We start from the raw sequence: 26,977 nt of genomic DNA, 5'->3' as shown, positions 1-26,977 counted from the left end.
TATGAATGGAGCGTACCCCCAACCGTGTATGAATGGAGCGTACCCCCACCCCACCCGTGTATGTACGGACTTTACCCCCACCCCACCAGTGTATTTACGGACCGTACCCCCACCCGTGTATGCATGCAGCGTACCAACTCCCCACCCGTGTATGTACGGAGCGTACACACACCCGTGTATGAATGGAGTGTACCCACACCCGTGTATGTCCCGACCGTGCATGCCCAGACATAGGAGGGGTGTGTGCAGAGTCCTCCCAGCAGTGCCTAGACACAGGAGGGGTGTTTGCAGAGTCCTCCCAGCAGTGCCCAGACACAGGAGGGGTGGGTGCAGAGTCCTCCCAGCAGTGCCCAGACACAGGAGGGGTGGGTGCAGAGTCCTCCCAGCAGTGCCCAGACATAGGAGGGGTGTGTGCCTATAACTCCCAGCAGTGCCCAGACATATGAGGGGTGGGTGCAGAGTCCTCCCAGCAGTGCCCAGACATAGGAGGGTTGTGTGCCTATCACTCCCAGCAGTGCCCAGACATATGAGGGGTGTGTGCAGAGTCCTCCCAGCAGTGCCCAGACACAGGCGGGGTGTGTGCAGAGTCCTCCCAGCAGTGCCCAGACACAGGAGGGGTGTTTGCAGAGTCCTCCCAGCAGTGCCCAGACACAGGAGGGGTGGGTGCAGAGTCCTCCCAGCAGTGCCCAGACACAGGAGGGGTGGGTGCAGAGTCCTCCCAGCAGTGCCCAGACATAGGAGGGGTGTGTGCCTATCACTCCCAGCAGTGCCCAGACATATGAGGGGTGGGTGCAGAGTCCTCCCAGCAGTGCCCAGACACATGAGGGGTGGGAGCAGAGTCCTCTCAGCAGTGCCCAGACATATGAGGGGTGGGTGCAGAGTCCTCCCAGCAGTGCCCAGACACAGGAGGGGTGTGTGCAGAGTCCTCCCAGCAGTGCCCAGACATAGGAGGGGTGTGTGCCTATCACTCCCAGCAGTGCTCAGACATAGGTGGGGTGTGTGCCTATCACTCCCAGCAGTGCCCAGACATAGGAGGGGTGTGTGCAGAGTCCTCCCAGAAGTGCCCAGACATAGGAGGGGTGTGTGCAGAGTCCTCCCAGCAGTGCCCAGACACAGGAGGGGTGTGTGCAGAGTCCTCCCAGCAGTGCCCAGACACCGGAGGGGTGTGTGCAGAGTCCTCTTAGCAGTGCCCAGACACAGGAGGGGTGTGTGCAGAGTCCTCCCAGCAGTGCCCAGACATAGGAGGGGTGTGTGCCTATCACTCCCAGCAGTGCCCAGACATAGGAGGGGTGTGTGCAGAGTCCTCCCAGCAGTGCCCAGACATAGGAGGGGTGTGTGCAGAGTCCTCCCAGCAGTGCCCAGACATAGGAGGGGGTGGGTGCAGAGTCCTCCCAGCAGTGCCCAGACATATGAGGGGTGGGTGCAGAGTCCTCCCAGCAGTGCCCAGACATATGAGGGGTGGGTGCAGAGTCCTCCCAGCAGTGCCCAGACATAGGAGGGATGTGTGCAGCGTCCTCCCATCAGTGCCCAGACACAGGAAGGGTGTGTGCAGAGTCCTCCCAGCAGTGCCCAGACATAGGAGGGGTGTGTGCCTTTCACTCCCAGCAGTGCCCAGACATATGAGGGGTGGGTGCAGAGTCCTTCCAGCAGTGCCCAGACACAAGAGGGGTGTGTGCAGATTCCTCCTAGCAGTGCCCAGACATAGGGGGGGGGGTGTGCCTATCACTCCCAGCAGTGCCCAGACATAGGTGGGGTGTGTGCCTATCACTCCCAGAAGTGCCCAGACATAGGAGGGGTGTGTGCAGAGTCCTCCCAGCAGTGCCCAGACACAGGAGGGGTGTGTTCAGAGTCCTCCCAGCAGTGCCCAGACACAGGAGGGGTGTGTGCAGAGTCCTCTTAGCAGTGCCCAGACACAGGAGGGGTGTGTGCAGAGTCCTCCCAGCAGTGCCCAGACATAGGAGGGGTGGGTGCCTCTCACTCCCAGCAGTGCCCAGACATAGTAGGGGTGTGTGCCTATCACTCCCAGCAGTGCCCAGACATAGGAGGGGTGTGTGCCTATCACTCCCAGCAGTGCCCAGACATAGGAGGGGTGTGTGCAGAGTCCTCCCAGCAATGCCCAGACATAGGAGGGGTGTGTGCAGAGTCCTCCCAGCAGTGACCAGACATAGGAGGGGGTGGGTGCAGAGTCCTCCCAGCAGTGCCCAGACATATGAGGGGTGGGTGCACAGTCCTCCCAGCAGTGCCCAGACATATGAGGGGTGGGTGCTGAGTCCTCCCAGCAGTGCCCAGACATAGGAGGGGTGTGTGCAGAGTCCTCCCAGCAGTGCCCAGACACAGGAGGGGTGTGTGCAGAGTCCTCCCAGCAGTGCCCAGACATAGGAGGGGTGTGTGCCTTTCACTCCCAGCAGTACCCAGACACAGGAGGGGTGTGTGCAGAGTCCTCCCAGCAGTGCCCAGACACAGGAGGGGTGTGTGCAGAGTCCTCCCAGCAGTGCCCAGACATAGGAGGGGTGTGTGCCTATCACTCCCAGCAGTGCCCAGGCACAGGAGGGGTGGGTGCAGAGTCCTCCCAGCAGTGCCCAGACACAGGAGGGGTGGGTGCAGAGTCCTCCCAGCAGTGCCCAGACATAGGAGGGGTGTGTGCCTATCACTCCCAGCAGTGCCCAGACACAGGAGGGGTGGGTGCAGAGTCCTCCCAGCAGTGCCCAGACACAGGAGGGGTGGGTGCAGCGTCCTCTCAGCAGTGCCCAGACATAGGAGGGGTGTGTGCCTATCACTCCCAGCAGTGCCCAGACATATGAGGAGTGGGTGCAGAGTCCTCCCAGCAGTGCCCAGACACAGGAGGGGTGGGTGCAGAGTCCTCCCAGCAGTGCCCAGACATAGGAGGGGTGTGTGCCTATCACTCCCAGCAGTGCCCAGACATAGGAGGGGTGGGTGCCTATCAGTCCCAGCAGTGCCCAGACATAGGAGGGGTGTGTGCCTATCACTCCCAGCAGTGCCCAGACATAGGAGGGGTGTGTGCCTATCACTCCCAGCAGTGCCCAGACATAGGAGGGGTGTGTGCAGAGTCCTTCCAGCAGTGCACAGACATAGGAGGGGTGGGTGCAGAGTCCTCCCAGCAGTGCCCAGACATATGAGGGGTGGGTGCAGAGTCCTCCCAGCAGTGCCCAGACATATGAGGGGTGGGTGCAGAGTCCTCCCAGCAGTGCCCAGACATAGGAGGGGTGTGTGCAGAGTCCTCCCAGCAGTGCCCAAACACAGGAGAGGTGTGTGCAGAGTCCTCCCAGCAGTGCCCAGACATAGGAGGGGTGTGTGCCTATCACTCCCAGCAGTGCCCAGACATAGGAGGGGTGGGTGCCTATCACTCCCAGCAGTGCCCAGACACAGGAGGGGTGTGTGCAGAGTCCTCCCAGCAGTGCCCAGACACAGGAGGGGTGTGTGCAGAGTCCTCCCAGCAGTGCCCAGACATAGGAGGGGTGTGTGCCTATCACTCCCAGCAGTGCCCAGACACAGGAGGGGTGGGTGCAGAGTCCTCCCAGCAGTGCCCAGACAGAGGAGGGGTGGGTGCAGAGTCCTCCCAGCAGTGCCCAGACATAGGAGGGGTGTGTGCCTATCACTCCCAGCAGTGCCCAGACATAGGAGGGGTGGGTGCCTATCACTCCCAGCAGTGCCCAGACACAGGAGGGGTGTGTGCAGAGTCCTCCCAGCAGTGCCCAGACATAGGAGGGGTGTGTGCCTATCACTCCCAGCAGTGCCCAGACACAGGAGGGGTGGGTGCAGAGTCCTCCCAGCAGTGCCCAGACACAGGAGGGGTGGGTGCAGAGTCCTCCCAGCAGTGCCCAGACATAGGAGGGGTGTGTGCCTATCACTCCCAGCAGTGCCCAGACATATGAGGGGTGGGTGCAGAGTCCTCCCAGCAGTGCCCAGACACAGGAGGGGTGGGTGCAGAGTCCTCCCAGCAGTGCCCAGACATAGGAGGGGTGTGTGCCTATCACTCCCAGCAGTGCCCAGACATAGGAGGGGTGGGTGCCTATCACTCCCAGCAGTGCCCAGACATAGGAGGGGTGTGTGCAGAGTCCTCCCAGCAGTGCCCAGACATAGGAGGGATGTGTGCCTATCACTCCCAGCAGTGGCCAGACACAGGAGGGGTGGGTGCAGAGTCCTCCGAGCAGTGCCCAGACACAGGAGGGGTGGGTGCAGAGTCCTCCCAGCAGTGCCCAGACATAGGAGGGGTGTGTGCCTATCACTCCCAGCAGTGCCCAGACATATGAGGGGTGGGTGCACAGTCCTCCCAGCAGTGCCCAGACACAGGAGGGGTGGGTGCAGAGTCCTCCCAGCAGTGCCCAGACATAGGAGGGGTGTGTGCCTATCACTCCCAGCAGTGCCCACACATAGGAGGGGTGGGTGCCTATCACTCCCAGCAGTGCCCAGACATAGGAGGGGTGTGTGCAGAGTCCTCCCAGCAGTCCCACTCATAGGAGGGGTGTGTGTCTATCACTCCCAGCAGTGCCCAGACACAGGAGGGGTGTGTGCAGAGTCCCCCCAGCTGTGCCCATGGAAAGAAAGGGGTTGAGTACACACAGATACAATGGCCACAATTGTCAGTCAGGTGCTCAAAGACCCAGCAGAACACGAAACACATGTGTGCGAGGCTGGGAGTACACACATGCATAGTGCGGAAAAGGGAACATGTACACATGAAGTCCTGTCAATATACTCCACTCACAAGTACAGTGACCCCCAAGGATGACACAAATGATGCAGGTGGGGACCTCGGCCAGCATGCATGTCCAAAGTTGAAGGGGTCCGTCACACACCCAGCAAATGTAGACACAGCACTGCACAAATGTCTTCACAACACCCTGCAGGGAAGATGTCAGGGTCCACAGAGGAAGGTACACACCTTGGGACAATGTCACCATGCAGTAACAACTTACATGAGCAAAGTTTGATAGCAAATACCATGTGATGGCACACAGATAACAGGGTCCACCCCACGAACAGCACACTACAACATATCCCAGACACCTAACACATTATCGCCACCCCAAATCATGGAGCAGCACCACCAACAGCAATGCCAGAAAAGCAGTAGTGTGCCAAGGAAAATAAAATAGCTTTATTCAGCAATGTTCTAAAATGAATTGTACGAAGAGTTCAAAATGCACAAGGCCCATAGGGCAGTCCATAGTTCCAATCCAGGTGGGGACACATTGGGATGCGTGTCCCCTAGCTTGCCTGCACAGTTCAGACTACCTTGTCATCCACAGGGGGGGGAATCATGTGGGGGGGAGGACCAGGCACCGCAGGGACAGGAGGGGCAAGGGTAGGTGTTGTGGTTTCAGGGACGGACGACTCCAACACAGGGGGCGGGGCAGCGCCAAAGGTGGATTGGAGCACGGCGCTGCACACTACTGCCAGGTCACCCAGTGTCTCCCCTGCACCCGAATGAACCACAGGCCCCAAGGAGGGGGGGGGTCGCAGGGATGGGTCGCAGCGCTACCCGGGGAGGGTGTGGACAGGGGGGGACTCAACCACCCTGACCGGGGACTCCTTTGACCGCTTGCGGGGTGGTGTCACATTGGGGCTCAGGGACAGAGCGGCCATGAAGGAGTCTTTGGTGGAATCCTGGCCAGGAGAGCTGAGGGGAGTGGATTTGGATGGTGGTGGTCGTGAGGAATGCGGACTCCCACTCTGGCTGCGTGTCTTCCGTTTCCCCCCGACCCAGTGGGTGTGCCTACTTCACCCTGTGTGTGCGCGCCAGGAGGTAAGCGCTTTGCCTTCCCTGGTGGTGTGGTGCCTGTGTCTGGTGGTGTGCGTGCATGGCTATGTCTGGGTGTGCTTTGGACAGGCATGGGAGTGGGAAGTGTGGATGCTGCAGGGGTAGGGGGGTGACATAGCTCTGCAGGAGACCCAATGCTGCAGTCAGTGTCGAGTCTATGGACCTCAGCAAGTTGCGTTGGTCAGATTGCGCAGCTGAAATGCCCTCCATGTATGCCTCCATCTGGTTGAGCACTTGGCTGTGGCCATGGAGGACATTAAGCATCGCAGTCTGACCAACCTGCAACTGCCGCAGGATGTCCACAGACTCGGCATTGGTGGCAGCAGTGGAGACAGGGGTAGGGGGTGCGGTGCCTGGCAAGAAGGAGACACGTGGTGACCTAGCACGGCGGGAAGGGACACGAGCAAGTGGGAGGCCGGTGATCGGAATGGAGGGGGCGGGTAGTGATGGAGTGCTGGTGTCAGCTGTTGGAGCAGCCTCCGCCCCCTCGGAGTGCTCAGCCTCGAACCCGTCTGCGTCATAGTCGGTGGTGGTTTGACTAGACAGGTCCTCCGCTGCACTCCCGTCGGCCTCCGTGCCACTCGATGTGCCAGACAACTCTGCACTGCTGGCACTGGTGCTCGCTCCCTCCTCACGGTCCGTGCCATTGTCTCCCTCGTAGTCCCCCGACGATGCTGTGGGCAAGGTGAAGAGACAGGAGAAATCAGACACCTGTATACATATGTCACATGAGTCAACTCTACATAGGTCACAGTGCATAGCCTGAAAAGCTACAAGAGTAACATCTACAATACAAGGTACATATGTAGTCCCTGCAACACACAGTTTGTTGACCCACGATGCCACTGTTAAAATATGGAGGGCATGACACAATAGCAAATAACTTAATATCAAATTGTACAGAGGAGCCAGGCTCTGGTGACAATCTAGCACAGTATCAGCGACACACAGCGTAGCCAAGAAAGGGATGAGCAGGAACCATGTCTATCAACTCTTGGGACATGCTGCAAAGGTAATACTGAAAACCATGGCCAACATGACTGGGGCACTGCACCTTGAGTGTTTGGCCACACAAACATCACACACTGGCCAGACCGAGCAAAGAGACTTCAGGTTTGGACATGTAGGACTTGCCCGCACCAACCCCCCCCTACCTGAGACAATGTGATTGAGACAGAGGAAGTACTTACACCTCTTAGTCTGGGATGAAAACACATGGCCTGCAATTAATCCTGATCGCACACAAACTACCCCTGGTGCCCCTGTCCACATATATCACTGACAAACAACCATCATCAGATAGTTGTACCAAGACACACAGGCACTGGCCCCTGTGAGTATGCACCAGCTAATTTAGGTCACCCTGTACAGTGGACACATGTAGCACAGTATACGTGAATACAAATGAGGCCATGGTACTATGCCACAGGGCCCAAACTATGCTGAAGACACAGAGAATGTCCACATTGTCTGATGACACACATGATACCTAGGAAAAGGTGCCCCAGGGGACTGTAGTGGCCACACTACTCCATGGCCCTGGATGGATATGAGTGGAACACAAGCCAACATACCTGCACTATGCACATCTCACACTCAAGCACATCATGTCAGAGGGCACAACATTCGACACGCAGGCAGTAAGGCAGTACACATGAAACACACACTCCCATGTCGGGACTCAGCATCAGTGCCAACTAACATGGACCCCACAATGACAGAACTGGCCAGGGCACAGGAAACGTGCAAAAACCTGTTACACACCTCCCCCACACATGATGCTGCAAGCATTGGGCACTTGGAGTAACTGCCAGCCTAGATGACCTTGTGCAAGAGTGACTACACACAGACCAGGGAACACATGGCAAGGAGGGGAAGGGAGGAAGAACAGCACTGCTTTACTTTGGGGAACAGGATATGCACTGCACATTTAAACCCTGGCAGTGTATCCATGCAACTGCGCACTGCCAAAAGCTGGTCACACACAACAAACACACATGTACCTACCCCTTTCCTGCCGCTGCTTCTCCGCTAGGCGCCTATCCAAGTCAGGGAAGACCACCGCCAGCACACGCTTATGGATGTGGGTCAGACGGCGGCGCCCACAGTTTTTGTGGCTCACATGTGAGTCCCCCAGCAGGACCCGTGCGATCCTCCGTGTCCAGCACTGGATGTCCTGCCAGCATTTCCTCACCTGGGCTAGGCGCCGCTTCCGACCCTCCGTCCTCCTCACGGCACTGACGGCTTGCTTCCAGATCTCCCCGTTGACACAGACGCCTACCTGTGAGGATGCAAAAGTGACAATACATCAATCCACCTCATAAATGATACAGAGACACACATATTACAAATCATGCATGTTTGAACTGGCCATAGTATGCAGCCAACTCATTGCACCTTTGTTATAGTGACATCATCCTCCTGGGAATGGGCAAATGCAGTAGGTGCCATTGAAAGTACACAGGTGGCATGAGGGGTGCAACACAATCAATGATGCAGGCTCACACTGTGCATCCCAAGCTACAACAGGAATCTGAACAGTACCCCTAAGCAGTCACATGCCCCAGCCCACTTACGCCACCTCAGCACACAGACACACACAGGCACTGAACAATCACCTGGCATTGGCAACTGCCGCTACAAACCTCACTCTGCACATGTGCCACTAGACTGGGGGTGTCACAGATGTGGGGCTGTCTCAGCACGGCAGACATCCAGCACAGCTCCCTGCTCACACCAGATGGGCAGGGTGTATCCATCCCACATGCAACTGGGGTGCAACACTCCACATATGCACACACCCACATGACAGGGGACTCACACACACACACCAATGTCCAGGGGACGAACACATCATTTGGACACTCTCACCACAGGTACACTGAACAGACACACACCTGTGGGTCCTGGCACCTGTCACCCTGGGGGGAGCACAGACTCACATCAGGACTGTAGGAACAACATTTCCAGGAGGATTAGGCAGTCCGAAAGCGGCATGCACCATGCAGTGATCGTCACAGTAAGCACCATGCTAGTGCGTTGTGCACACAGGAACTACAGCATGCTCTGCATGGGAGACATGAGCCCTTCCCCCCCCTGGGAACCACTATGAAGAACCCTGCATGTCTGTCACACCTGGACACAATGCCAGAAGTCACTGTAAAAATAAGGGGCACTGTTTAAGCTAGTGGGGTCTACACTCACCTGCTCCCCTGGTCGACCATACAGCATGGTGTACTGTGGGAGGATCACATCCACCAACGCCATATTCTCCTCCATGGTGAATGGCTGGGACCTCTCCACAGACCTGGACATGGTGCCAGAGGAATGACAAGCAGCAGCAGTGTTGTGGAATGAAGGGATGTGCAGGCAAGTGCTCTCTCAGGGGACCTGGCTGCCTTATATCTTCCTTGCTTGCCTGTTTCATTTACAGGAGTACAGAGTGATTGGCTCAGTCACATTTGCATCCTATGTGTCCTCCAATCAATTTAAAAATACCCCAGTGACAGGCTATGCATGGTTTTAAAATTGAGCATGATGTAATGTCAACAACCACATTGCAACAAAGTAAATTGTCTCCAACCAACTTCTGCTGGCCACATGATGCAAAATTCAAACCTGAAACTCGGTCTCCATGACAACCAGCATGCATTTGGGCCCCTATACTTGTGCCTCATGTGTCCCCTATGGCAATCCTATGTCACAACACAGGTATGGTGCGTCCCACAGCCCTAGGGCACCCCAAATGCATTGCAACGGACGGTACACGTGTGTGTACGGTCCCTATCACTATGGTGGTGCTGGCATATGCGTACGCCATAGTGATAGGGACCGTACACGCGTGTGTACGGTCCGGACTACTATGGCGTACACGTACGCGAGCACCCCCATAGTGATAGGGACCGTACACGCGTGTGTACGGTCCGGACTACTATGGCGTACACGTACGCGAGCACCCCCATAGTGATAGGGACCGTACACACGCGTGTGTACGGTCCCTATCACTATGGGGGTGCTCGCGTACGTGTACGCCTTAGTTGTCCGGACCGTACACACGCGTGTGTACGGTCCCTATCACTATGGGGGTGCTCACGTACGTGTACGCCATAGTAGTCCGGACCGTACACGCGTGTGTGTACGGTCCCTATCACTATGGGGGTGCTCGCGTACGTGTACACCTTAGTTGTCCGGACCGTACACGTGCGTGTGTATGGTCCCTATCACTATGGGGCTGCTCGCGTACGTGTACGCCTTAGTAGTCCGGACCGTACACACGCATGTATGGTCCCTATCACTATGGCGTACGCATACGCCAACACCACCATAGTGATAGGGACCGTACACACGCGTGTGTACGGTCCGGACTACTATGGCGTACACGTACGCGAGCACCCCCATAGTGATAGAGACCGTACACACGCGTGTACGGTTCATATCACTATGGCGTATGCATACGCCAGCACCACCATAGTGATAGGGACCCCGCACACGCCCTCGGAGCGTATGTACGGTGGGATTCACACCTGACAGTGGTGACAGGCAGCACACACAAATGAATTGAGCTGTCATACATGGCCAAGGCTGGACATCAAGGCATCATCTGTGCAGTACTACATGTGTCGGGCACAGGTGGGTCAGGCTGTGATGTGGCACCATACTCCTGAGGTGTGAAGCTAATTACAGTATGATGGGCTGTGTACACATGTCACGTGTGATGGTGTCCTATGTGCCACACATCCCCTTCACTCCTTTGACATGTGTGCATGTAGTACTGACTTGGTGGGCCATGCGTCACTGGCATGGCACAGTCACGACACCCGCAAATGTCCCCTGATGCCAGGTACACGGAATGTTACCCCTGACAAGTGAATGCCCGCGTTGCACGCTGTAGCTATGTCATGTGTTCCCATAGGTTTGCTGTAGGTGTTTGGTCAAATGCATCTGCAGTTGCTGCAACCAACATGTGTCTGTGTGTAGATGGGCATGGCACACTGTTACGCACACCAGCACACATGTGTAATCCGACGTTAGGTGTGTATGTATGCATCGACACGGAGTTCCAAAACAAGGACATATCTGCATACTCTCAATGTATATGTGATCAGTCTTGACATGTAATCCTTCATGGCAAGGTGTGTGGTCTGTCCTTATTCTATGACATGTGACCTGTGCCTCTAGTGTTCCGCAACCTGTCTGTCCAATAAACATCCTTCTTCTGCACATATTTGGATGTCTGTAACTCCTGTAATGCGTCTGCCTGCTCACTTACACTGGCCCACAGCTAGTTTCATGGCATGGCATAATGAGGTTGAGAATCAACGTTTGTAGCTGGCTCTTGGTAGGAGTGTCACATGCCTGGCATACGTGTCCAGGGCATATTGCACAGACCTGACTCTGTAAACTTCAACTGGAGCACGAATGAAGCTTGAAAGAAATCGAGCCCAAGTCGAGGAGCGAAGAAAATCGACCCCCGGAGAACCAGGGGGCGCCACCACAGGCGGAACAGAAGGTCCACATCCCCAAAGATGTGGTCAAGGAATATTACAAGAACGATGACATCCAACAATGGTTCAAGGCCTACGAGGTCGCCATGACCTCCCACCGAGTCCCACAGAAAGATTGGGGGGCCGGGTTGTGGGGACGATTCTTGAGCGAGGGGAGAGACACCCTGCTCGACCTCCCATCCTCCATGCAGACCTCCTACAGTCACATGAAGGAGGCCCTCCTCACAAGGTACGCCAGCGGTTCCGGGACTGCAAGAAGATCCCCGGTACCACATTGGTGGAGTATGTGAACTTTTTTAGCCGTGCATTCGACGGGTGGATTAAGGGCAGCAAAGTCACCACCCTGGACAAACTAACCGACCTCATGTTATGGGAACACCTGGCGGCGAACTGCTTTGTGGAGCTACGCCAGCATCTGCTCGACAGCAAACTCACGGATCCGAGGAAGCTGGCTGACGTGTCCAGGGCATATTGCACAGACCTGACTCTGTATGTAGCATATGTGTATTGCCTGTTGAGCATGTGCTCTGTACATTGACATTGGTGGTTTACTGTACTCACTTTTCATTGTCCCTTCTAATTCACTGCAGGGCTTCGCCTCTCCTTCAACCAATTCCGGACTTGGCTGACATGCGGGAAATTTACTGTATACGCCGCTACCACTTTCCCCAACGTTTGATTGAGGACTTGACGACACGGCTGGCAGCACACCTCCAACCGCTACACAGGTATCCTGGTGCACTGACACCCAAGATGAAGGTGATGGCAGCCCTACATTTCTTGGCCACGGGTACCTTTCAACATACCATTGCCAATGTTCAGCCGTGTTCTGCATGATTTTTTAGAGGCCATGTTGGAGCACCTGGATGAGTTCATTAAATTCCCAACTCCTGAGCAGTTGACAGCTGTCAAGCGTGAGTTCTATGCCCTGGAAGGGATGCCCATTGTCATTGGGTCCATAGATGGAACACATGTGGCTTTGGTACCACCACAGGCACAGGAGGTAGCCTTCCGTAACCGCAAGCATTACCACTCCATTAATGCCCTTGCGGTGTGTCTTGCCAACATGGTGATTTCACATGTCTGTGCTTGTTTTCCAGGATCAGCACACGATGCGTACATCATGAGGCGTAGCAGGGTGCCTGAAATGATGCTGCAGCTGCGCAACGAACGCACATGTATTGTTGGTGGGTATACTCTGGCAGTCCTGTATTTAACGTCATCTTCCTGTCTTACTGCTCCTCCTGACCCACTCTTGTCCATGATGTTTCCATGTAGGGGACGCTGGCTATCCCAACATGCCATGGCTGATCACGCCTCTCCGCAACCCCAGCACGGCTGCCGATCACCGCAACAACAACGCCCATGGGCGGACCAGGCGAGTGATAGAGAGGACGTTTGGCCTCCTGAAGAGCCGATTCCGTTGCCTCCACAAGACCGGTGGCGCACTCCCATATGCACCGGTGAAGGTCTGCAAGATATTCCTCGTGTGCTGCATGCTGCACAACATGGCAGTGGAGAAAGCTGTGCCACTCATCCTGGATCCAGATGAGCAGGACCATCCACCCATGGAGGATGAAGGGCTTGGTCACGAGGCAAGTGATGTGGATGAGGAGGAGGCGGTAGAGGACATGCGGAGTCGGCTCATACGCGACTTCTTTGCTTAGTGGCGAGTTCCAGTGTCTGAGTGTGCACGCATTGGGCTGTGTGTGGCAAGTGTTGCAATGTGTGTGTCCATCTGCATGTCTTCCAAGTGAGTCAGAGGTGTGTTTGGATGTGTCACTCGAGTGATGGTGCAATAGAAGAATGTTTTTCCAGAGTAATCATTGTCACCTAGCATGTTGACAACCTAATACGTGTCGAGTACATGCACATGCATGCGGATGTGCTTCTTTTGGCTGACTTCTGGTGTGTCTCCCATCCACAGGTACTTGCTCATGCTGTCTGCTGGTGGCATTGTTGTGCTCCTGCTATTCCTCATGAACACAGCAACATGTGCTGAATCAGCGTTACATGCACGGACAAGTTCGAAAATCTCCTTCGGGTAAGGGATGCAGCACGGCTTTTTGGGAGTGGTATTTGTTTTTGTTAGACCCGGCCTTGTGGCATGGCCATCCCTGACCCCTGGCCACACCCCCTGACCCGTACACCTTGTTCAGTTCCCAGTACACGGCCTAGCCGGTCCTGCCCACCAGGACCCACACACACACCCAACCCGGAATTCCCTGTCCATGCCCTCCATCTTCCCAGTACCACCGGGCCCACGTGCCCACTTCCTGCACCTACGATGGCCGCACGGACCCAGCACAACCCCGGCCTAGAGGCGCCACCCCGGCTCGGGAACATCGCGCTCCCAGAGAGTGAGAGAGGGAGGAGCAGTTTCCATCACACCTCTGACCTCCCCTTGGGAGATGGGTTTCGATCGGCCCTCTGGCCTCCCTGAGGGCTGGCTCCACGCCTGCTGGGTGTCTGGGACTCCTCCCGACCCGACTCTGAAAGGATCAAAGGACAACATGGCAGGAAGCTCCAACGAGCGACCCCCAGGTGCTAAGACCCCTGCCTACACAGACGATGGACATCAAAGAGGAGCTGACCTATATCAAGGGATGCTCTGGGGCTATCGGGCAGATTCGACCCTGGAACGACGAGAGCCCTGCTGATGTGGTCGCGGCTCCCTTGCAACCTTGGAACACCGGAGCCCTGCTGAGTGACTCGCGGCTCCCCTGAAGGTCGTAAGACCTCCGAACTTGTGCTTGAGCCCTGCTGAGTGACTCACGGCTCCCCTGAAGATCGTAAGACCTCCGAACTTGTGCTTGAGCCCTGCTGAGTGACTCGCGGCTCCCCTGAAGATCGTAAGACCTCCGAACTTGTGCTTGAGCCCTGCTGAGTGACTCGCGACTCCCCTGAAGATCGTAAGACCTCCGAACTTGTGCTTGGGCCCTGCTGAGTGACTCGCAGCTCCAAACGACCCCCCTCGGTCCGGCTGGACCGCAGCGTATCCCCCCGGCTCGAGGATTGTGAGCTGTGCGTTGGGTACGCCCCTGCATTTATTCTGGATCCCCAAAGACTGTCCCGCTACCCCCTTTCCCCTACCGAGACTCTTTGAGCCCGTGCTCTATTTGTACATATCCATCTTGGGGATCATAAAGATCCGACGTCGCTGAGTAGATAAAAGATCTGTTCCCAAGAACCTACTGTGTGGTGTCTCTTTGTCGTGTGGTGCCGTGTGTACGATCCTAGATACGAGACTCTTCCTCTGAGGAGTCTCCCGCCAGTGCCCGGCTACATTACCCCGAGGGTGGGTCTCAGGGTGGTCAGGTGACCTCCCTGCCTCTCCTGGGATCGCCTTCTAACATTGGTGGCAAGCGACGGGATTCGGGCCCATCATCTAGAGATCGTACCATAAGCAGCGGATGCACCACCGGCAAAAACGGCAGAAGAAAACGACATGAGCCTCGCAGAAACCAACACGAGTGCTGTGTTCCAGGTGGAACAACTGGAAGAATACACGCACAAAGAACTGAAGCAATTCTGCAAAGAACTAAAAATCGCTACCACTGGTCTCAACACCAAAGAAGATATGCAGAAGGCACTGGAAGCTTGGGTGGAATCCGGAGCCCCCCGCCCAGAAGGAGCGGTGGAGCTCCACGACGAGGCTGGACTCTCCCCAAGAGAAAGCAGCAGCAACCAGGTACGAAGCTTCGTACCAGACGGGGGTCTTTCCCCGGAAGAACTCGCAGAGAGAGAAGTCGCAATCATGAACTCGAACTGGCCAAACTAAAAATTGAGGGCGAGTTGAAATTAGCTGAGAAAAAGCTAGCAGTGGAACAGATGCGAGTACAAGGCGAACTAGAAGAGAAGGAACTTCAACGAGAGCACGAAGGACGAAAACTTCAACTGGAGCACGAACGAAGCTTGAAAGAAATCGAGCTCAAGTCGAGGAGCGAAGAAAATCGACCCCCGGAGAACCAGGGGGCGCCGCCACAGGAGGAACAGAAGGTCCACATCCCCAAATATGTGGTCAAGGAATATTACAAGAACGATGACATCCAACAATGGTTCAAGGCCTACGAGGTCGCCATGACCTCCCACCGAGTCCCACAGAAAGATTGGGGGGCCGGGTTGTGGGGACGATTCTTGAGCGGGGGGAGAGACACCCTGCTCGACCTCCCATCCTCCATGCAGACCTCCTACAGTCACATGAAGGCGGCCCTCCTCACAAGGTACGGCCTCACCCCGGAGATGTACCGCCAGCGGTTCCAGGACAGCAAGAAGATCCCCGGTACCACATGGGTGGAGTATGTGAACTTTTTTAGCCGTGCATTCGACGGGTGGATTAAGGGCAGCAAAGTCACCACCCTGGACGAACTAACCGACCTCATGTTATGGGAACACCTGGCGGCGAACTGCTTTGTGGAGCTACGCCAGCATCTGCTCGACAGCAAACTCACGGATCCGAGGAAGCTGGCTGTCGAGGCGGATCGCTGGACAAACACCCGGGTCTCCCGGGGCCCTGTAGGAGAATACCCCCGAGCCAGTCAGGGACCACCTCGCCAGAGAGGGGGGGGAACCAGGGAGGGCAGAGGGAATCCCCGTCCAGTCCCCCGAAAAACCAACCTACGCACTTCCCGGCACCCCCACCCGCTGTATCCGGTCCACCCGTGAGACGGGGGCACCGGGTGACCATCACTTGTTTCCATTGCCAGAATCCCGGCCATTACGCCAATGACCCTGAATGCCCCATGGCCCTGCGCGTCCCCACTACAGCCCCTCCCGCCAGACAGATAGCTAACGTAGCCTTAGGGGAGGAGATTGAGGAGACTGTAGAATGGGAACCCGCCGCCATGGCCTTGGTATCATTAGGAGACAGAGAAATGGTCCCTGGGAGCCTCTTGCCCTCCAACACGAAGAAATATGGGCAGCTTTTGACAATCAATGGCCAACAGGTAGAGGCCCTCCGTGACACCGGGGCGAGCATCACCGGTGTCCTCAGCCACTTAGTCCACAAAGACCAGATCCTCCCCAATGTATTTTGCCCTGTAATTGCAGCTGACAACACGGAGAGTCTCTGTCAGGTAGCCCTGGTGCCTTTTGAATGGGGTGGAGTGGTCAGTAAATTGAAAGTAGCCGTAAGAATCTCTCAGCCGGTCGACTGTCTCCTGGGAAACGACCTGGAAAGTTTCCCCTGGCAGCAAGTCGAGCGCAAGGCCCACCTAGGGATGATGGGTCTCCCCGAGTGGGTGTGCGTCACCACCCGATCTATGGCTGCCCGGCTGCCCCCCCTGGGGGAAGTCGAGGACACACCTGCCCACGAGGACAGGATTGTCCCAGCTGAGGTCCCCCACATCTCCCCACATGAATATTCTGTCGCCAACGACGGACCCCTACCGTCCGACCCCGCACAGATCGCAGAGTTAAGCGTTCTGCCCGAGTTGGCCCCGTGGCACCACAAGGGGGGCCCCTCCCGCGGGCGACCAGTCTGGGACACACCGGCTATATTGGGAAAATGACCTTTTGTACAGTGAGCAGAAGGCGGTGGAGCTAGGATCAGCCCGGGTGCTGGTGGTACCCCTACGCTTCCGAAACTTCCTCCTGGGCTTGGCCCACGATGTCCCCCTCGCAGGCCACTTGGGCCAAGACAAAATATACAGTCGCCTAGTGACTCACTTTTACTGTCCGAAAATGAAAGCAGATGTAGAAACCCACTGCAAGTCCTGTCCAACGTGCCAGGCTAGTGGAAAAAGTGGAGGAAAGCGCAAGGCTCCCCTCCAACCCTTCCCGGTCGTCAATACCCCATTCGAACAGGTAGGGATCGACATCATGGGGCCCCTGGACCCCCCGACCTCCCAAGGTCACCGCTTCATCCTCGTCCTAGTGGACCATGCCACCCGATACCCGGAGGCCATCCCCCTCCGCACCATCACCGCCCCCGTGGTGGGCCGGGCGTTGATGGGGATCTTTTCCCGTGTGGGTTTTCCCCGCGAGGACGTAAGCGACCGCGGGACGAACTTTATCTCTAAATACATGACGTCCCTGTGGCAACAATGTGGAGTGTCCTATAAGTTCACCACACCGTACCACCCCCAAGGGAATGGTCTAGTAGAGCGGTTTAACCGGACTCTGAAGGGGATGATCGCAGGCCTGGAAGAGCCCCTCCGGCGCAAGTGGGACGTCCTGCTCCCCTGCCTTTTGTTCGCCTACCGGGAAGTCCCCCAGAAATTCCTGGGGTTCAGCCCCTTTGAGTTACTCTACGGGCACGCCGTCTGGGGGCCCCTCAGCTTGGTCAAGGAAGGGTGGGAGGCGGCGCCCCGAGACCCCCCCCGAGATGTGTTCCGATACGTCCTGACCCTCCGAAACCAGACTAGGAAGTGCCGAGAAATGGCCGAGGCCAACCTGGAGGCGAGCCAGGAAGAAATGAAACGCTGGTACGACCAGAACGCCACTGTGGTCGAGTTTCAGCCGGGCCAGCAGGTATGGGTCATGGCCCCCGTGAAACCTTGCGCCCTCCAGGATAAATGGACCGGGCCCTTCAAAGTCGTTGAGCGGAAGAGCCAGGTCACGTACTTGGTGGACGTCCAGACCCCTCGGGACACCCTTCGGGTCCTTCACGTGAACCGCCTCAAGCCCCACTTTGTGCGGACGGGGCTGAGTCTACTGCTGGCCACAGATGACGGGGCCAAGGAGGAGTCAGATCCCCTCCCTGACCTCCTGTGGACCGAGGAGAAGGATGGCTCCGTGGAAGGAGTGAACCTCTCTCCATCCCTCACTTCCCAGCAATGCGAAGACTGCCGCCAGCTCTTAGGGCAATTCCCTGACTTATTCTCTCTCGTCCCCAAAGTCACCGACTGGTGTGTCCATGACGTGGACACCGGAGACAGCCCGCCGGTGAAGCAACGAGCCTACCGAGTACCTGATCGAGCCCGGTCCTGCATCCAGGCCGAGGTCTCGCAGATGTTGACCTTAGGGGTGATCGAACCCTCAGACAGCCCCTGGGCCAGCCCCGTAGTACTTGTCCCGAAAGCAGCAGCCCCCGGTGTCGCCCCAGAACTCCGATTCTGTGTGGACTACCGGGGACTCAATGAAGTCACCCGAGCCGACGCTCACCCCATCCCCCGAGCAGACGAGCTCATTGACCGCCTCGGGTCGGCTCGTTTCCTCAGCACATTCGATCTGATCTGCGGATACTAGCAAATTGCGCTCATGGAAGGAGCCAAGGAGCGGTCCGCCTTCTTCACCCCGGATGGGCACTATCGCTTTCGCGTGATGCCCTTCGGGATGAAAAATGCCCCAGGCACTTTCCAGCGACTGGTGAATAGAGTCCTGGCCGGGCTGGAAAAGTTCAGCGCCACATATCTCGACGACATCGCGGTTTTCAGTTCCGAATGGAACGAGCACCTCCACCACCTCTGGAGGGTGCTAACGGCCCTGCGCCAGGCAGGTCTCACCGTAAAAGCCAGCAAATGTCAGATTGGGCAAGGTTCGGTGGTCTACCTCGGGCACCAGGTCGGAAGCGGGCAGGTCGCCCTCTGCAGCCTAAGATCGACACCATCCTAGCCTGGGAACCACCAACTACCCAAACGGAGATCCGAGCCTTTTTGGGCCTCACCGGCTACTACCGAAGATTCATCAGGGGGTATGGCAGCCTGGTCGGTCCCCTCACGGAACTCACTTCCAAGAAACAGCCCAAGAAGGTGCAGTGGACCTCTGCCTGCCAAGAGGCGTTCGATGCCCTGAAAGCGGCCATGTGTACTGCCCCCGTACTCCAGGCCCCCGACTACTCCAAGGAGTTTGTGGTACAGACTGATACCTCAGAGCATGGCATTGGGGCAGTCCTGTCACAGGTGAATGACCAAGGCCTAGACCAGCCCGTAGCCTTCCTCAGCCGAAGGTTGTTACCCAGAGAACAGAAGTGGAGCACCATTGAACGTGAGGCGTTCGCCGTAGTCTGGGCCCTCAAGAAACTACGACCCTATCTGTTCGGCACCCATTTCAAGGTCCAAACCGACCATCACCCCCTGCGATGGCTCATGCAGATGTGAGGGGAAAACCCCAAACTATTGCGGTGGTCAATCTCCCTCCAGGGGATGGATTTCACCGTGGAACACCGCCCTGGTACTGACCACGCCAACGCTGACGGCCTCTCCCAGTTCTTCCGCCTCAGCGAAGAGAACCCCCAAGAAGATGGGTAGTTCTCTCCGGCTTTCAGCTGGGGGGGACGCGTGTTAGACCCGGCCTTGTGGCATGGCCATCCTTGAGCCCTGGCCACACCCCCTGACCCGTACACCTCGTTCAGTCCCCAGTACACGGCCTAGCCGGTCCTGCCCACCAGGACCCACACACACACCCAACCCGGACTTCCCTGTCCGTGCCCTCCATCTTCCCAGTACCACCGGGCCCGCATGCCCACTTCCTGCACCTACGATGGCCGCACGGCCCCAGCACAACCCCGGCCTAGAGGCGCCGCCCCGGCTGGGGAACATCGCGTTCCCAGAGAGTAAGAGAGGGAGGAGCAGTTTCCATCACACCTCTGACCTCCCCTCGGGAGATGGGTTTCGATCGGCCCTCTGGCCTCCCTGAGGGCTGGCTCCACGCCTGCTGGGTGTCTGGGACTCCTCCCGACCCGACTCTGAAAGGATCAAAGGACAACATGGCAGGAAGCTCCAACGAGCGACCCCCAGGTGCTAAGACCCCTGCCTACACAGACTACGGACATCAAAGAGGAGCTGACCTATATCAAGGGATGCTCTGGGGCTATCGGGCAGATTCAACCCTGGAACGACGAGAGCCCTGCTGACGTGGTCCTGGCTCCCTTGCAACCTTGGAACACCAGAGCCCTGCTGAGTGACTCGCGGCTCCCCTGAAGATCGTAAGACCTCCGAACTTGTGCTTGAGCCCTGCTGAGTGACTCGCGGCTCCCCTGAAGATCGTAAGACCTCCGAACTTGTGCTTGAGCCCTGCTGAGTGACTCGCGGCTCCCCTGAAGATCGTAAGACCTCCGAACTTGTGCTTGAGCCCTGCTGAGTGACTCGCGGCTCCCCTGAAGATCGTAAGACCTCCGAACTTGTGCTTGAGCCCTGCTGAGTGACTCGCGGCTTCCCTGAAGATCGTAAGACCTCCGAACTTGTGCTTGGGCCCTGCTGAGTGACTCACGGCTCCAAACGACCCCCCTCGGTCAGGCTGGACCGCAGCGTATCCCCCTGGCTCGAGGATTGTGAGCTGTGCATTGGGTACGCCCCTGCATTTAATCCGGATCCCCAAAGACTGTCCCGCTACCCCCTTTCCCCTACCGAGACTCTTTGAGCCCGTGCTCTATTTATACATATCCATCTAGGGGATCATAAAGATCCAACGTCGCTGAGTAGATAAAAGATCTGTTCCCAAGAACCTACTGTGTGGTGTCTCTTTGTCGTGTGGTGCCATGTGTACGATCCTAGATACGAGACTCTTCTTCTGAGGAGTCTCCCGCCAGTGCCCGGCTACATTACCCCGAGGGTGGGTCTCAGGGTGGTCAGGTGACCTCCCTGCCTCTCCTGGGATCGCCTTCTGACAGTTTTGAATGTGTGTGCACTGCTCCTGTTCATGTTTGGATACTTTACATACATGTAGAATCACCATGGGGCACATGACATGGAGCAGAATTCACCTGAATTGATGGTCAGACTTGGTGACAGTCATCTGTAATGGGATTGTAGATTGTGATGGAGCCATAAATGTGTGTAACACTGCCCTCGGAAACATACGGGTTGCACCGGGTTGACATGGTGTGTGAATTCCCCATTAGGGGCTCAATGGTGTATAGCAGCCTCTCCATGAGCAGCAGGGGGTGTTTAGCTGTAACCCGTCACTTGTGTGCCAGTGCCATGGATTTCCAGCATCTGTGGTGGTAAGGGGGTGCCAGTGTTGGTCCCACGTGTTCATCCACATGACCTGTGTATGTGTTGACAGAGTTGCATTAGCATTCCGACACACATGAGTAATAAAGGTGTCCCTCTGCCTCGAAGGTGTCTCATCTCTGTCAATGGTGGTCTGTTGCCACTGTGCATGCGGCATGTCTGGCATTGTTCTCAGAGATGGTGCATATGAGTCTATTTGTAGAGTAGCAAGATGCAAGCTGTTTGTCAGGGATTAGATTCTGTATTGTGCATGATGTCCATGGCTGTGTAGGTATTGTGTGTATGGGTAGGGTGTGCCTTCAAGGGATTTATTAAGGACTTAGTTGTATAACTTGTTTATAGGATAAATATATACCTATGACTGAAATCAATCTTTTCTTTTAGTTTCCAGAAGGTAATACACCATGCAATAGTCAAATGTGTATACAGATCTAAATTTACATTAATTTCGGAATATTTATACAGTCAAAATACAGAGAAATGAAAAGTGGACAAAAGGTGTGTGAGAAACAAAATTCATTTATATCAGTGAATGGTAGTAAGGGTACATAAAAATAAGACAGTTGTATATCAGAGGGGAGACATGATTATACATCCAGTTATTACTCCACTGTACAATATATCAAACACTTTTTCAAAGATATATGATCAATTATCTAGAAAAAAGTGTGACAGTCGACGTTTCGGTCTTCATACGTGAATTTGTGAGACCATCTTCAGGACAGGAAGTTTAAAAGTTGACCCCTCGTAGTGGTTTGAATTGATTATGGAATTTGTAGATATCTTCCTTTCTTAGTATCGAAATTTAAATTAAGACCTCTCGCTTAACGCTTAAAATTTGGCGGTTGTTTAGAAGCAAACTGTTGAAGTATTAGGTGTACTGTGTAGTTACACCTGCAGAAAACGTCATTCGTGTATTTAAACACTCATAGTGGTCTGACTGTTGGTTCAGACAGAATTAAGCCCAATATGAATGGCGCTGTAATCGCTTGCTGCGTAAATCGAGCGATGGTAATTGTTGTCACCGTTACGGGGCGTATTACTTAAATCCCACGAAAATTACTGGCGTGAGCACAGCAGTCATCTACGGTGAATCTCGGCATCGAGCGTTGAGATTCACCGTAGATGACTGCTGTGCTCACGCGCCACAGCGCCATTCATATTGGGCTTAATTCTGTCTGAACCAACAGTCAGACCACTATGAGTGTTTAAATACACGAATGACGTTTTCTGCAGGTGTAACTACACAGTACACCTAATACTTCAACAGTTTGCTTCTAAACAACCGCCAAATTTTAAGCGTTAAGCGAGAGGTCTTAATTTAAATTTCGATACTAAGAAAGGAAGATATCTACAAATTCCATAATCAATTCAAACCACTACGAGGGGTCAACTTTTAAACTTCCTGTCCTGAAGATGGTCTCACAAATTCACGTATGAAGACCGAAACGTCGACTGTCACACTTTTTTCTAGATAATTGATCATATATCTTTGAAAAAGTGTTTGATATATTGTACAGTGGAGTAATAACTGGATGTATAATCATGTCTCCCCTCTGATATACAACTGTCTTATTTTTATGTACCCTTACTACCATTCACTGATATAAATGAATTTTGTTTCTCACACACCTTTTGTCCACTTTTCATTTCTCTGTATTTTGACTGTATAAATATTCCGAAATTAATGTAAATTTAGATCTGTATACACATTTGACTATTGCATGGTGTATTACCTTCTGGAAACTAAAAGAAAAGATTGATTTCAGTCATAGGTATATATTTATCCTATAAACAAGTTATACAACTAAGTCCTTAATAAATCCCTTGAAGGCACACCCTACCCATACATACTATCTGCCCAAGCCCTCAAGGGTATATTGGGTTATCCATTACACAGATTGTGTAGGTATTGTGGCATGTCAGTCTCCACGATGGCCACTGTGCTGCATGTGAATCCATTGTGTGTGTGTGTGCCATGTTGAACCAGACATTCCTTCCTTGACATACACCTTTTGCATAGTTCCTTCCTGAGATCCTTGTCTTTGTGTGCTACTTGTGGCATTGTTTCCTTGACATGGCGCATGCTGCTGCAGGCCCTGCAGCAAGGGCACCCAGTGTCCACGCAAACAAGCTGGTGTTCATCATGGATTGCTTGCTGACATGTGCAATGCTGATCAGCAGTATCTGTGCCTCATGCAGCAGCACACTCTGCATTATGCACAAGATCCCCAGTTCCATCCACCTCAAGGCAAGAGGGAGACCATCCCCCAGGTCAACTACGACATCCGTGTCTAATCCTACCCTGCACTCTACGGACATGTGCGTTAGAAATCCTATGATACTTGTCCACATCCAGGGTGCATCTGCACAGCTCTGCTACTACATCCGGTGACCAGGCCACATCAACGTCAAACAGAGATGGGGGAGTGGATCACTGCCAGCTGCAGGATGACCTTCTCAATCCACGCACACACTCAGGATGCAGCCCACAACCACAACACAACTTTGTGGCACTGTGATCCAACACCCAATTGTGCCATCTCCATGCATCCAACCTTGGCTGGCCCACCATTCTCCACATCCACCTGACTCAAGCATGCAGGACATGGTTCTGCCACGTGTCTACACATACCTGGGACTCCCACCCCAGGACACTCCACATGATCCCTGACCTCTGCGCATGACTGTTGCTCTTCTAAATAGGTCTGTAGGCACAGTTGTGCCGGCACCCCCTCAGCTGGTTGGGCCCATCACGGGTGAGTATGGTGCTCCATGTCTGTCTTGGATGGTACATTGTGACCCATGTGTGTCCTGTGCCAGACTCAGACCCCAGGGTATGGATGTTTGGAGTTACTTCAGAAATCAGGCATGGTTTGACTTTACAACACACACATGTAGTGGAATAATGCGAAATGACGGCATCATCTTGTGATTTTGATGAATTTTATTAGTGCTGGGGTACGTGTTTGGGGGGGTGACAAGAGGTGCTTGGCGGGAGTGTAGAATCCAAAGTTCACAGGGGGAGTTGGTGTCCTTGCCATTGAAAGTCATCAGAGTCTGTGCCACAGTCTTTGTCAACATTGGTCAGACAGTGACCAGGAAGGCCATGTGGCAGAGAATGTCCTTTGCTGCTGTGCTGCTGTTGGGCCAGAGGGCCAGGTGCCAGGCCAGGTGACCTGGGAGATGGTGATGTTCCGCTGACTCTCACGGTCTTTTTCGTGGACGACCCACCTTCCTGCGGGGACCCTCAGAAGCAGGCCTTGACGATGCCAGGGACGCTCCGGTAGATGAATCCTCCTCCTCCTCCTCCCTCCCTGTTTCTGGTGTTGCTCTACGCCTGGTGGCGCAGGGAGGGTTTGCCAGGCTTTGGGCGATCTGACGGAGGGATTGGCTCACGTCCCTGTGCACTGCCAGGAGCTCTGCCAGCCTTGCCTCCATCCTGGCATGATGCTCGACCTGCAGGGTCTTCATCTCATTGAGGGTCCCCACTACCTGGGCGATGCCTCTGGAGTCACGCCGGTATGCGTCCAGGATGTTTCTGACGTGCCCCATAGCCGGGTCCTGAGCCAACTGGGCAGGTTCGCGCCTCCGCCATCCTCCACTCCCACCACCCCTGCCCACTTGCGCCTGGCCTGCCGTTGTGGGCACATCGGGTCTCCGGGACCCCTGAGGGATGGCATTTGCGGTGTCGCCTGCCTCCTCCTAGGGTGCCCGGAGAACCTTGTCCCTCCTGGACAGACTGGCTGTGTTGTTGTGTGCGGGCAGGGCTCCTGGGTGTCTCCTGGGATGTGGCAGGAATGGGGGTGGTGGTTGGCACAGTTGTACCTGCAGCAGGTGCTGCAGGTGGTTGGACACCAGAGGGGCCAGGTTGGTCTGGGTCATCCACGGAGTGGTGAGAGTCGTCGCTGCCGGTGGGGTCCTCTTCACACAGAGCCTGGTCCTGTGAGTCTTCCCCCCCATTGTTGGGGGGAGATCGATGACATTGACCTGTGTGTGAGAGAGACAGTGTTAATTTTGTTACATGCGACATCCATGTTTAATTCTTTTTTGATTTGGCACAGTTCCTCTGGGTGGTTGGATTTGGCTAGCATTCCTCACACAGTGCACTTGTGCATGGGTATGTCCCCTTGGCCACAGCTTTCAACACTTTACCTATGTGTGACACAATCTTAGATGATGCATATTTTGGGAACGCAGTCAGCAGTGTAGTGAGCGGGCGTAGCAAGCCATGCAGAGCCGCCTTACGTGTTGCACTGTACGTGGCCAAATGGTGTTTATTCCATGCTATTTGAGAATGCAGGTAGGTAACTTAACAATTTGTGACAGGGTTCTGACGAACACAGTGGGTAGGTATACTGGGTGTAAGGTTCTGTTTGGGCCTGCAGCACGGATGTACTCGTGCACAGATTGACACATGGCCTAGTGTTTATCAAAGGTTGAAGGGGGGGTTCACGCACTGCCAAACCTTGTCTACATGCACACAGTCCACCTGCTGACCAGCGGACATGGCCACACCACCCAAGGGTGATTTGGTCTCCCTCTGTCTCCCTTTCTCCCTCCCTCTGTCAGCCTCCTCCCTCTGTCCGTCTCCCTTTCTCCCTCCCTCTGTCAGCCTCCTCCCTCTGTGCGTCTCCCTCTGTCTCCCTTTCTCCCTCCCTCTGTCAGCCTCCTCCCTCTGTCCGTCTCCCTTTCTCCCTCCCTCTGTCGGCCTCCTCCCACTGTCCATCTCCCTCTGTCTCCCTTTCTCCCTCCCTCTGTCAGCCTCCTCCCTCTGTCCGTCTCCCTTTCTCTCTCCCTCTATCAGCCTCCTCCCTCTGTCCGTCTCCCTCTATCTCCCTTTCTCCCTCCCTTTATCAGCCTCCTCCCTCTGTCTGTCTCCCTTTCTCCCTCCCTCTATCAGCCTCCTCCCTCTGTCCGTCTCCCTCTATCTCCCTTTCTCCCTCCCTCTGTCAGCCTCCTCCCTCTGTGCGTCTCCCTCTGTCTCCCTTTCTCCCTCCCTCTATCAGCCTCCTCCCACTGTCCATCTCCCTCTGTCTCCCTTTCTCCCTCCCTCTGTCAGCCTCCTCCCTCTGTCCGTCTCCCTCTATCTCCCTTTCTCCCTCCCTCTATCAGCCTCCTCCCTCTGTCCGTCTCCCTTTCTCCCTCCCTCTATCAGCCTCCTCCCTCTGTCCGTCTCCCTCTATCTCCCTTTCTCCCTCCCTCTGTCAGCCTCCTCCCACTGTCCATCTCCCTCTGTCTCCCTTTCTCCCTCCCTCTGTCAGCCTCCTCCCTCTGTCCGTCTCCCTTTCTCCCTCCCTCTATCAGCCTCCTCCCACTGTCCATTTCCCTCTGTCTCCCTTTCTCCCTCCCTCTGTCAGCCTCCTCCCACTGTCCGTCTCCCTCTCCCTCCCTTTCTCCCTCCCTCTGTCAGCCTCCTCCCACTGTCCATCTCCCTCTGTCACCCTTTCTCCCTCCCTCTGTCAGCCTCCTCCCTCTGTCCGTCTCCCTTTCTCCCTCCCTCTGTCAGCCTCCTCCCACTGTCCATCTCCCTCTGTCTCCCTTTCTCAATCCCTCTGTCAGCCTCCTCCCTCTGTCCGTCTCTCTTTCTCCCTCCCTCTGTCAGCCTCCTCCCTCCCTCTGTCTGTCTCCCTGTGTCCACCTCTGTCTCTGTCCCTCTCTCTGCCCCTCTCCCTCCCTCTGTGTGTCACCCTCTGTCACCTCAGCCCAGCTTCCTGGGCACACACAGTTTGCAGGTCTTTCAAAGGCCATTGGCTTGTTCATGTGGGTTTGTTTCTTCTCTGCGGGCACCCATTGGG

Source organism: Triturus cristatus, chromosome 5_2, assembly GCF_964204655.1.
Source record: "Triturus cristatus chromosome 5_2, aTriCri1.1, whole genome shotgun sequence".
NCBI classification, from domain to species: Eukaryota; Metazoa; Chordata; class Amphibia; order Caudata; family Salamandridae; genus Triturus; species Triturus cristatus.
Note: the sequence above shows the minus strand (reverse complement) of the source record.